The following is a 10,799-nucleotide window of genomic DNA, read 5'->3' as shown; positions in this document are numbered from 1 at the left end:
TTTCCAGGATGGCTGTTCTGTGTACCTGGTGTCTAACCCCAAGTAAATCATTTAATTTTAACCCAGCCTCAGTTTCTTCTGTAATATGAGGAAAACAGGTTTCGGTGTTGCTATTAGGACTAAATGAAACAAAGTAGAAAAAGTGCTGAACTTGTTCTCTGAACATAGCAGCTGCCAATAAACGGTAGCTATTGTTAGTCCAACACCACATGAAAGAGCGAGAGAAGCCTGCTATAGCCCTACGAATTAGCACCTGCCTCCAAATCCAAACAGATCTGTCTGGACTTTAAATTCTATAGAAACTCAGACATTTCTTGGTGAGGTTTCCATGAACAATTGTCAGCTGACACATCAACTCCTTACACCTAGAGCACATGAAGAATAAAGGGTACTCCAGTTGCTTAAAAAAAAAAAAAATAGAATTTTACTGTAATCAATTACTTTTCCTGTTCATCTTGCCCTTTTGGTGGCCCTTGCAAAACAAAACAAAACGAAACAAAAGTCACAGTTGTATTAACCTTGCAGCTAATGAAGCATGCCCGGAACCAGATGCAACCTGGGGGACTCCAGTAAAGCTAGAATGGTGGCAGGAAAGGAAAACAAGCCCTTGCACCCTATGTGTGTGAACGGCTGCTGGAGGATGCAGGGCTTGTCCCGACCCCCAGGAGCTGGGAATGCCCTGATGGCCATATACCTCAGACGGTGGTTCCCAAACCTGGCGGATCACCAGAATCTCCTGAGGTGCTTTGCAAAAGAGCAGATTCCTACCTACTCAGCTCAGACTTGACGGAGTCCGAATCTCCTCAGAGTGAATGAGGAGAGAGAGGGATTCTGGTATCTGTACCATTAAAAGTTCTGAGAGGCTCTAATGGTCCAGGAACTACTGATGTTTGGAATCTGTGTGTGTGTGTGTGTGTGTGTGTGTGTGTGAGAGACAGAGAGAGAGAGAGAGAGAGACAAAGAGAGACAGTTAGGGAGACAGAGAGAGAAAGCAGGCAACGCTGTGGGAAAACAGAGCAGTATGGGTTGTAAGACCTTTACAATTGTACGATTTATTGCACTTTATCTGTAAAAGTAGATGCAAAGCAATTCAGAAGCACCTAAAATCATTTTCTAATGAAGGTGGTCAAAAACAAAGACTACAAGTTCAAAGGGGAAAAAATGTTAAAAGGAACCTGAGCTTTAGACCTCTCGCTTTATTCTGATGTTGGAGCAGTATCCTTAGAAGATCCTTATATAACGACTCTTAACTAATTTGGATAACTTGTTTTCCCATGAAAGACAACAAAGTTGAATAATTTAAATATTTGGAATAAAAATCTAGTGTTTTCCTTTAGGTTTTCTAGTTTCCAGAACTTCAATGAGTTAATGAGAAATTTCCATTCAGTACAACAATAAATAAATTAATTATACTTGGAAGAAATCCAATTTCATGGGTTTAAGCTATTATTATTATTTTTTTAAAGATTTAATTTATTTATTTGACAGAGAGAAATCACAAGTAGATGGAGAGGCAGGCAGAGAGAGAGAGAGGGAAGCAGGCTCCCCGCTGAGCAGAGAGCCCGATGCGGGACTCAATCCCAGGACCCCAAGATCATGACCCAAGCTGAAGGCAGTGGCTTAACCCACTGAGCCACCCAGGCACCCCGGGTTTAAGCTATTATTAAAATTCTGCAAATACTTTGATTTTCCAAGTCTAATCTTTTGATTTTTATTTACTCATTCAATAAGCTTTTTTGAGTATTAGTACTATGGCAGACCATGGATTTAGATGGTGTTAATATGAAGAGGAGTTCTCCACATAAATAAAGAGAAGTGGAAAGGTTTGGAAGCAGCTGCACTAGGAAAGAAAAGAAACTAAGATTTTAATGAGCACTTACTCAGTGCAAGTCTCATTTATATACAGTATTCTATTTTATAGGATAATCTGATGACATAATTTGATCACTAGAACTAAAAGTAACAAATTTTCTAAGCCTGTGTTAAATAGTCCTGGAACTGGATGTACCTTCCTGTTCCAGTGTTAGACAATACTGAAAAATAATAAAAAATAAAAAAAGACCTAACTCCTTGCCCTTGGAAAATAAGACCTTGAACCAAATAAAATAGGTTAATTCCAACATCAGCTGCTTACTTGTCTCCCTAGACCCCCCAATCCAAAGTTGTGATTTCATCATTTCTGCCCACTTCTACTTGTTCTCTACCTTGAATACTATCCAGCCTACCTAAATCCTATAAATATTCTCCCCTGACTTCTCCCTTCTGAGATATTACTCTCTGTCAAGATGATGTTCACCCTTATCTATTCACTGGTGGACACATTTAGGCACATGTACTGGATGAGGTAAAGGACATGCAGGTTTTTGCCATCTAGTCTCAGATGCTCTCAAGCAAGCAACTTTAAAGAGGATGGCAGCATTAAAAGTGGCAATCCATAAATGCCAGGGAGATTCAAGTCCTTAAATCAAGTTAGGATATATTTATTGCCATCTGCTCTTCATGGTGACACAGCAATAAAATGCATAAATAAACGACTCACAGACCATAAGAGAGTTGCCTAAATGAGTCCCGTAAACAGATGCAAACAAGAACAAAAGTCTAACTATTATTGATAACAATAATTAAAGCTTAAAATGTTGCACATGATCCTAAAAAAATTATGTAAGCCCTTCTCTGTCAGTGTTCAATAATCTCATAATCATCAATTTTGGGGGGCGCCTAGCTGGCTCAGTGGGTTAAGCCACTGCCTTTGGCTCAGGTCATGATCTCAGGGTCCTAGGATCGAGTCCCGCATCGGGCTCTCTGCTCAGCAGGGAGCCTGCTTCCCTCTCTCTCTCTACCTGCCTCTCCATCTGCTTGTGATTTCTCTCTGTCAAATAAATAAATAAAATATTTTTTAAAAACATCAATTTTGGGGGCCTGAGTGTTATTGAAAAGGGAAAATATAAAAAATGTAGCAGTATTTCAGTTTCAAATGCATTGACTTCAAAATGGAACTGAGGTGAGCAGAGGAGCTCTGTGTGACACAGAGGAGGTAGGTTTGGTCAATAGTCCCAGACAGTTTGATTAATTCTACAAAGAGGTAAAGAGGCAAACATCCTAAAGGCAGAGTGGCACGAAGGAAAACAATGAACCATTTGCCAGAAAACACAAGATATGTTCTAGATATGCTGGCTAAGTGCTCTCAGCTTGACCAGTGTGGTTCTAGGGTCAGAAGGAAAAGCTGGGGTCAGGTCATGATGAGTATTGACACTCTGCTTTTGAGGAGGGTCTGGAGGGACACGAGCTGAGTGGGGGTGTGGGAGGTTGGGGGGTTGGTACAGGAAATTCCATAGCAGGGAAAATTTCTCTCAAAACCCAGTAGGGAGACGCACCATGGCATTACCATCATTAACACTGGAAAATGCAAATTGTACTGTTGGTGAATGAATTAATAACAATGACTGCTAATACCTTCAGGTAGCACTTTTTTTTGTGCCAGGCAATAATCTAAGTACTGTACGTACACTAACTCATTTAAAGTTCACCCATTGTGGGACACCTGGGTGGCTCAGTTGGTTGAGCTTCTGCGTTCAGCTCAAGTCAGGATCCCAGGGTCCTGGGATCAAATCCTGTGTTGGGCTCCCTGCTCAGTGGGGAGCCTGCTTCTCCCTCTCCCTCTCTGCCTCTCCCCTGCTCATGCTTTCTCTCTCTCTCTCTGATAAATAAATAAAATTTTTAAAAAAGTAGATAAAGTTCACCCATTGGGCACCTATGAAGTAGGCCCTATAATTATCCTTATTTTATCTATGAGGAAATTGAGGCACAGAGAGAGATTAAGTGACATGTCAAGGTCTTATAGCTAGCAAACGAAAGAGTCAGGATGAATCAATCAACTAATTATAATCCAAACACTTGTGATGTTCTATCTTAACAGACAGAAATATATTCTTTTTTCTATTCTAATAATATAGAAATATCCTCTACACTCATTAGCCTACTTCAGATGTCAAGTTTGAGTACTCAGTACTCACACGGATGTAGGCTTCTCCCCTTGCTATGTGGCATTTTGTGCAGCCTGGTATGTTTTATGTAAACTGCTCTTAAAGTGTCTTCACGTTAGTTGGCCAAAACTGATTTGTTCTTTTCTATTCATTTTCAGAATTATAGTTAGTGATTTTGAGAATTATTTTTAATTTTTTATTTTTATCATCAATTTTTTGGTCTTGGAACAATATCAAACTTATAGAAAAGTTGCAAGTAGAATTCAAAGGCCTTTTCTTCCTGGACCATTTGAGAATACGTTGCCAACCTGATGCGCCATCACCCTCTAAATGCTTTAGTGTATCTTTCCTACAAACAAGAGCATCCTCTTACAGTCCACAACACAACCAACACAAGCATAAAGTTAACACTGATACTGCACTACAATTTAATCCTCAGACCCCTATTGTCTATTAATGTAGTTCATAGATCCAGTTCACAATCACACATTGCATCAAGACAGGTCCTGTTTCTAATCTCTTTTAGGATAGAACAGTTCTGACCTTGACACTCAAGGCCTTGACATATTTGAAAATGACAGGCCTCTCAATTTAGAGTCATCCGATGATATTTTCTCCTCATTAAATTCAGGTTAGGCATCTTCCATAGAAATATTCCAGAAACAATGCTGACATCCTCTCATTGCATTCTTAGGTGGTGCAGCTTTTGATTTGTTCCTTTATGGAGAATGTCACCTTTAACTATATAATTTAGGTTGTGTCTGCCAAGTTTCTCCACTGCAAACCTACTCTTCCCTTTATAATTAATAAATATTTTATGTAGAAGCACATTAAAACAATGTAAATTTATTAATTTATATTAAATGGACTCATAACTTCCTATTATATTCAGTGGGTTACCATCTGTAAGATAATAGATTATATCTCTTTGAGGCTCAAATTGATCAGTGGGATCTCCTTCAAGCTAACTCAGGTCCTTTTGTTGTTATTGTATTACTTAGTATTTTTTTTATTGAGGTATAATTAACATGCAACAATATGTTAATTTCAGGTATACAACATAATGATTCGTATTCATATACATAAGTTTAATTAACATCCATCCATATACATAAGTCTAATTAACATATACATGATATGTATTATGTATATGAATATCAAATTTGTGTTACCAAATTTTGTGTTACCCAAAAAATTGTATGTGATGAGAACTTTTAAGATCTACTCTCTTAACAATTTTCAAATATAGTGCTATTAACTTGTTTCGCCATGTTGTACACTACATCCCCATGATTTATTTATTTGATAACTGGAAGTTGGTACCTTTTGTACCTCTTGACCTCGGTCACCCACTTCACTTATCCCCACCCCTCACCTCTGACAACCACTGATTTCTTCTCTGTATCTGTGAGCTTGGTTTTTCATTTCTTTTTGGAGTTTTTTAGATTCTACATATAAATAAGATCCTAAGTGAGATCCTATTTCTCTATCTGACTTATTTCACTTTGCACAATGCCTTCAAAGTCCATTCATGTTCCACATGGCAAGACTGCATTCTTTTCTGTTTAAGATTTATTTACTTATGTGAGAGAGACAGAGAGAGAGAGAGTGATGGGGAGGGGCAAAGGGAAAGAAAGTCTTAAGCAGACTCCAGGCCGAGCGCAGAGTCTGAGGCAGGGTTCCATCTCACCACCTGAGACCATGACCTTGATGAGGGAGCAGGAGGCTGGCTGAGGACAAAGCAAGAGCTGGCGCCTTGCACCCCCCGCCTTCATCCGCTCCCCTCCATAGGTGTAGCATTCCTCAGGCACCCCTGACTGCCATAAAATGATAAATAGTTAACTTGCTGAGATCACAATCCTGCAAGACAGGAGTCTCCCTTGGTTTGCAAATGTCCTTGAGATTACAACAAAGAAGTTACCTTATCAATAGCCCAATTTCCAAAGACACAGAACTCAGTTCCTCAAGCCTAATGTCACCCTCCCCTCCATAAAAAAACCGAAGGAGGTGGAAGTAGAAGGAAAAGTAAATAAAGTTAAATTTCTTCTAAACCTAAATCTCATTAACAAGGATGCTTGATAGCAGGAATGTAACATTCCACCAGGAGACTCTCAATTGTCTTTACTTGATAGTAACCAAGCCTTCAATATCCTGATAGTATTCTTTGCCCCAATAGCCCTTCTGGACACCCCTTTGTCCTCACCTACCCAACTCCTGTGTATATAACCAGCCACTCCTCACAACCCGGGGCAGCAGCTCTTCCTGCCCACGGGTCCTGTCCCCGTGCTTTAATAAACCACCATTTTGCACCAAAGATGTCTTAAGAATTCTTTCTTTAGTCGTCAGCTCTGAACCTCACCCCACCGAACCTGACTTAGGTTCTGGGACTTCATCAACCTGACTGGAAACCAAGAGTCTTAACCAACTGAGCCACCAGGCCCCAAGACTTCATTTTCGTATGGCTGAATAATAGTTCATTGTAAATATATAGCACTATTTCTTTTTCTTTCTTTCTTTCTTTTTTTTTTTTTGTACAGTATTTTCAGTTTTACTATAAAAATGCACACAAAACAAAAATTGTCACAAGCCATTTCTTGGCTCTACTTGTGTTCAGCAGTGCATTTCAGCAGCTTCTTTGCTTTTAGCATCTCAAAAGTTTCCTTACATCGTTTTGATGAAGTCCCAGAACCTAAGTCAGGTTCGGTGGGGTGAGGAGGTTCGGAGCCGACGACTAAAGAAAAAATTCTTAAGACGTCGTTGGTGCAAAAGGTGATTTATTAGAGCACGGGGACAGGGCCCGTGGGCAGGCAGAGATGCGGCTGCCCCGGGTTGTTAGGAGTGGTTGGTTATATACACAGGAGTTGGGTAGGTGAGGACAAAGGGGTATTCAGAAGGGCTATTGGGGCAAAGAATACTATCAGAATATTGAAGGCTTAGTTACTATCAAGTAAAGACAATTGAGAGTCTCCTGGTGGAATGTTACATTCCTGCTATCAAGCATCCCTGTTAATGAGATTTAGGTTTAGAAGAAATTTAACTTTATTTACTCTTCCTTCTACCTCCACCTCCTTCGGTTTTTATGGAGGGGAGGGTGACATTAGGCTTGAGGAACTGAGTTCTGTGTCTTTGGAAATTGGGCTATTGATAAGGTAACTTCTTTGTTGTAATCTCAAGGACATTTGCAAACCAAGGGAGACTCCTGTCTTGCAGGATTGTGATCTCAGCAAGTTAACTTGCTTATCATTTTATGGCAGTCAGGGGTGCCTGAGGAATGCTACACCTATGGAGGGGAGCGGATGGAAGGGGGGGTGCAAGGCGCCAGCTCTTGCTTTGTCCTCAGCCAGCCTCCTGCTCCCTCATCAGTTTCAAGCTGTCCTTCTTTAGCCCACCAGGCACTGCTTCTGCTGTGTGTTCCCATCTCTCAGGTGTATTTACTGGCTATGTTTTCAAAGTTTGTTCCCAAAGCGTCTGTTCTTCTGTTATCCAAGGGGTGAAATCTGTGTGTGGACCTTCCAGTAGTTTCTGAAGGTGTTGCTTTGTCTGCTTGAGGCACCACTCTCTGTTTTTTTTAAATTTATCAAACCCCTTTTTCTTTTTTTTTTTTTTTTTAAAGATTTTATTTATTTATTTGTCAGAGAGAGAGTGAGCGAGAGCGAGCATAGGCAGACAGAGTGGAAGGCAGAGTCAGAGGGAGAAGCAGGCTCCCTGCGGAGCAAAGAGCCTGATGTGGGACTCGATCCCAGGACGCTGGGATCATGACCTGAGCCAAAGGCAGCTGCTTAACCAACTGAGCCACTCAGGCGTCCCAAACCCCTTTTTCTTTTATCATGTTATTGATGAGGGTCAAGTTTTTGAAGACTCTTTACTTTATCAATAACATCTTTGGCAGTTCTCTTGACTCTAGAAGAAGGATGTATGTTCATCCTTAGAAGGATGTAGCCGTAACTTCCCTTGCTGAGTTTGTTCCAGCACAAAAAAGGTTAATTAGTAATTGCAGACCAATAGAAGACTATTCTTGATGAGGGAGCAGGAGGCTGGCTGAAGACAAAGCAAAAGCAGGCACCTTGCAGCTCCTCTCCACCTGCTCCTCTTGGTAAATGTGTGTGACATTCCTCAGTCACCCCTGACCACTGAAAGAAACAAATAGTTAACTTGCTGAGATCACAATCCTGCAAGACAGGAGTCTCCCTTGGTTTACAAATGTCCTAAATCTCACTAACAAAGACGATTGATAGCAGGATTCTGACATCCCACCAAAAAGTCTCCCAACTATCTTAATGTTAATGGCTGGCCTAAAGACAACATTGATCAAGCCACAAGGGCAAGGCCTCCAGTGTCCTGGCACCTTGTAGGCCCTCTTTAGCATATGAAAATGCCTTTGAAATCTCCCTTTCCCTCACCTTCCCCCAACCACAGGGTATATAACCTGCCATCCTTCACAACCCGGGCAGGAAGGGCTACTAAAGATGGCCAAAGTTCCTGCCACAAGACCTGAACTCGGACAGAAGAACAAAGGCCCAAGCAGGAATCTGAGACCTCCGCCCCGGGCTCCTGTGGACCAATGGGATCCCGACGAGCGGGCAGGAGATCCGAATAAGGGAATCTTGCCAAAAGACCCCTGAGCTTTCCCCAAGACCCCTTAAAAGCCCCCTCCTCCCTGCCTTGAGTGCGACTTCCCCCACTCTGCTTTCCAGAGTTGCGGAACCTCGCCCGAGGGTTCCCACCTCCTCCCGGTGCAACATTCTCAGCTCCCCTTCACCTGGGCCCTGGAACTTCACCGGAGAGAACCTTTAATAAACCTTGCCTTACACCCACTTTGCCTGATATTGTGTTTATTTCGTCGGAAAAACTTTACACTGCCCACAGGTCCTGTCCCCGTGCTTTAATAAACCACCATTTTGCACCAAAGATGTCTCAAGAATTCTTTCTTGGTCATCAGCTCTGGACCTCAGCCCACCGAACCTCACCTAGGTTCTAGAACTTCATCATTCTGACCGATTTGTACTGCTGTTTCCACTTCACCAGTTGCTTTGTCTACATTCTAAGATGCTGTTGCATGTGACCTTCAGGCTCCTCTTCTCTTTTCTAACTTGTTCATTTATTTCTTCTTTTTTCCAGAGCAGCCTTTCCTACTTCCCTAGTAGATGGCGTTTCAAACACTGTAAGCTTGCTAGTTGAAGACAATCACAAATTGTATCCACTTCTTCCATCATTTTAACGTGCTCTGCCTCATTGTCAGGAAAGTGATTCCGGGTCTTAGACAAGTTTTGAAGGTTTTGCCTTTCCTTTAAATGGGCTTTTTTTTTTTTTTCCTGGATATCTTCTTTTTCCTTCTTAGCCAAAAATGCTTAGCCAAAAATGCTTATTGTCTGACTTCCTCCTCTTCTTTCTCTTGGCTAATCAAACAGCTTCTGGTTCAGCTTGTCCTTGTTTTTCTTCAGTTTTTCTCTCCTTCCATTTTGCTTGGCTTTGGTTTTCTTTTCTGCTTCTTTTGTGGCTTTTTCTTCTTCCTCAGCTTTTTTTTTTTTTTTTTTTTTTTATCCTTGGATCACAGCATTATCAATTCATGTTCTTATTCTGTTTATTTCTTTTTTTCCCTTTGTGCCCTTGTTGCTCTGTTCAATCCTTCTCCTCTCATCATATTATTTTTTATTTTTCTTCTTCATTTAAATAAGAAAATTCTCTCCAAGAATCAAAATTATACCAGAAAGAATGAAATGGATCTATACCTTCTAATGATGAATTCATAACACCAAGTTTAGCGACTTCTTTCTTTTTATTTGACCATCTGGAATTCCTTTCAAACACTGGGGAAAATACATCAAAGAAAAGTGTTCTTTGCTTTACTTTAGGAAGGAACCAAGTTATCAAAAGTAGGATCTACACTGTGGAATGCTTATCTTTTCACTGGATCAGATAGCATTTCATAAGCTTTAGTTATGCAAGTGAAATAGTGTTATCTCTCTCTTTATTGGTTCACCAGCTGCTTTCCGTTTGTTTTAAAACCATTGCTTTATCTTCAGCTCTTTGTAATCAAGTGTTTTCAATGTGGGAAACTCTTCTAACTACAACCCTTCATCTTCTGATTCTAACGATAACTCTTTTTATCCTCCAGTTCCTGAAAAGAGGCAGAAGCATTTTGTTTCTACTCTTAACAAAAGCTTCAAACCACATTCCCAGAGGTTCAGCTTGACAGAATGCGGAAGCAGTCAGAGCATGGGTGACAATGGTGCTATGGTTGTCTGCAGAGCTAGGCAGGAGCAGCATAAGGGCACCAGGCTACATTGTATTTTCTTTATCCATTCATCCAAAGATGGACACTTGTTTCCATATCTTCATTATTGTAAATAATGTTGCCATGAACTTGGGGTGAAAACAAGTTAGTGTTTTCATTTTCTTCAGATACATACCCAGAAATGGAATTGCTGGATTATATGGTAGCTCTATTTTTAATTTTTTTGCAGAAAATTCATACTATTTTCCATAGTGGCTGCACCAACTTACATTCCCACCAACATTGTATAAGAGTTACGTATTCTCCATATTCTCACCAACATTTGTTATTTCTTGTCTTTTTCATAATAGCCATTCTGACAGGTATGAGGTGATATCTCATTGTGGTTTTGATTTGCATTTCCCTGATGATGAGTGACATTGAGCAACAGGTACAAGTACATTATAAATTGGCTATCTGTGTCTTCTTTGGAAAAATGTATATTCAGATCTTCTGCACATTTTAAAATCAGATTTTTTTGCCATTGAGTTGCATGAATTCTTTACATATTTTGGATCTTAGCTGCTTATCAGATATATAAT

At 40.4% G+C, this 10,799-nt stretch overlaps 1 pseudogene; it reads right to left on the bottom strand.

Moving 5' to 3' along the window:
• Window positions 1-286: 286 nt before the first annotated feature.
• LOC132025984 (dnaJ homolog subfamily C member 2-like) lies at window positions 287-10,250 on the bottom strand (annotated as a pseudogene).
• Between the last annotated feature and the right edge of the window lie 549 nt (window positions 10,251-10,799).

The sequence above is a fragment of the Mustela nigripes genome, chromosome 10 (assembly GCF_022355385.1).
Source record: "Mustela nigripes isolate SB6536 chromosome 10, MUSNIG.SB6536, whole genome shotgun sequence".
NCBI classification, from domain to species: domain Eukaryota; kingdom Metazoa; phylum Chordata; class Mammalia; order Carnivora; family Mustelidae; genus Mustela; species Mustela nigripes.
This window is presented reverse-complemented; position numbering and strand designations above follow the sequence as displayed.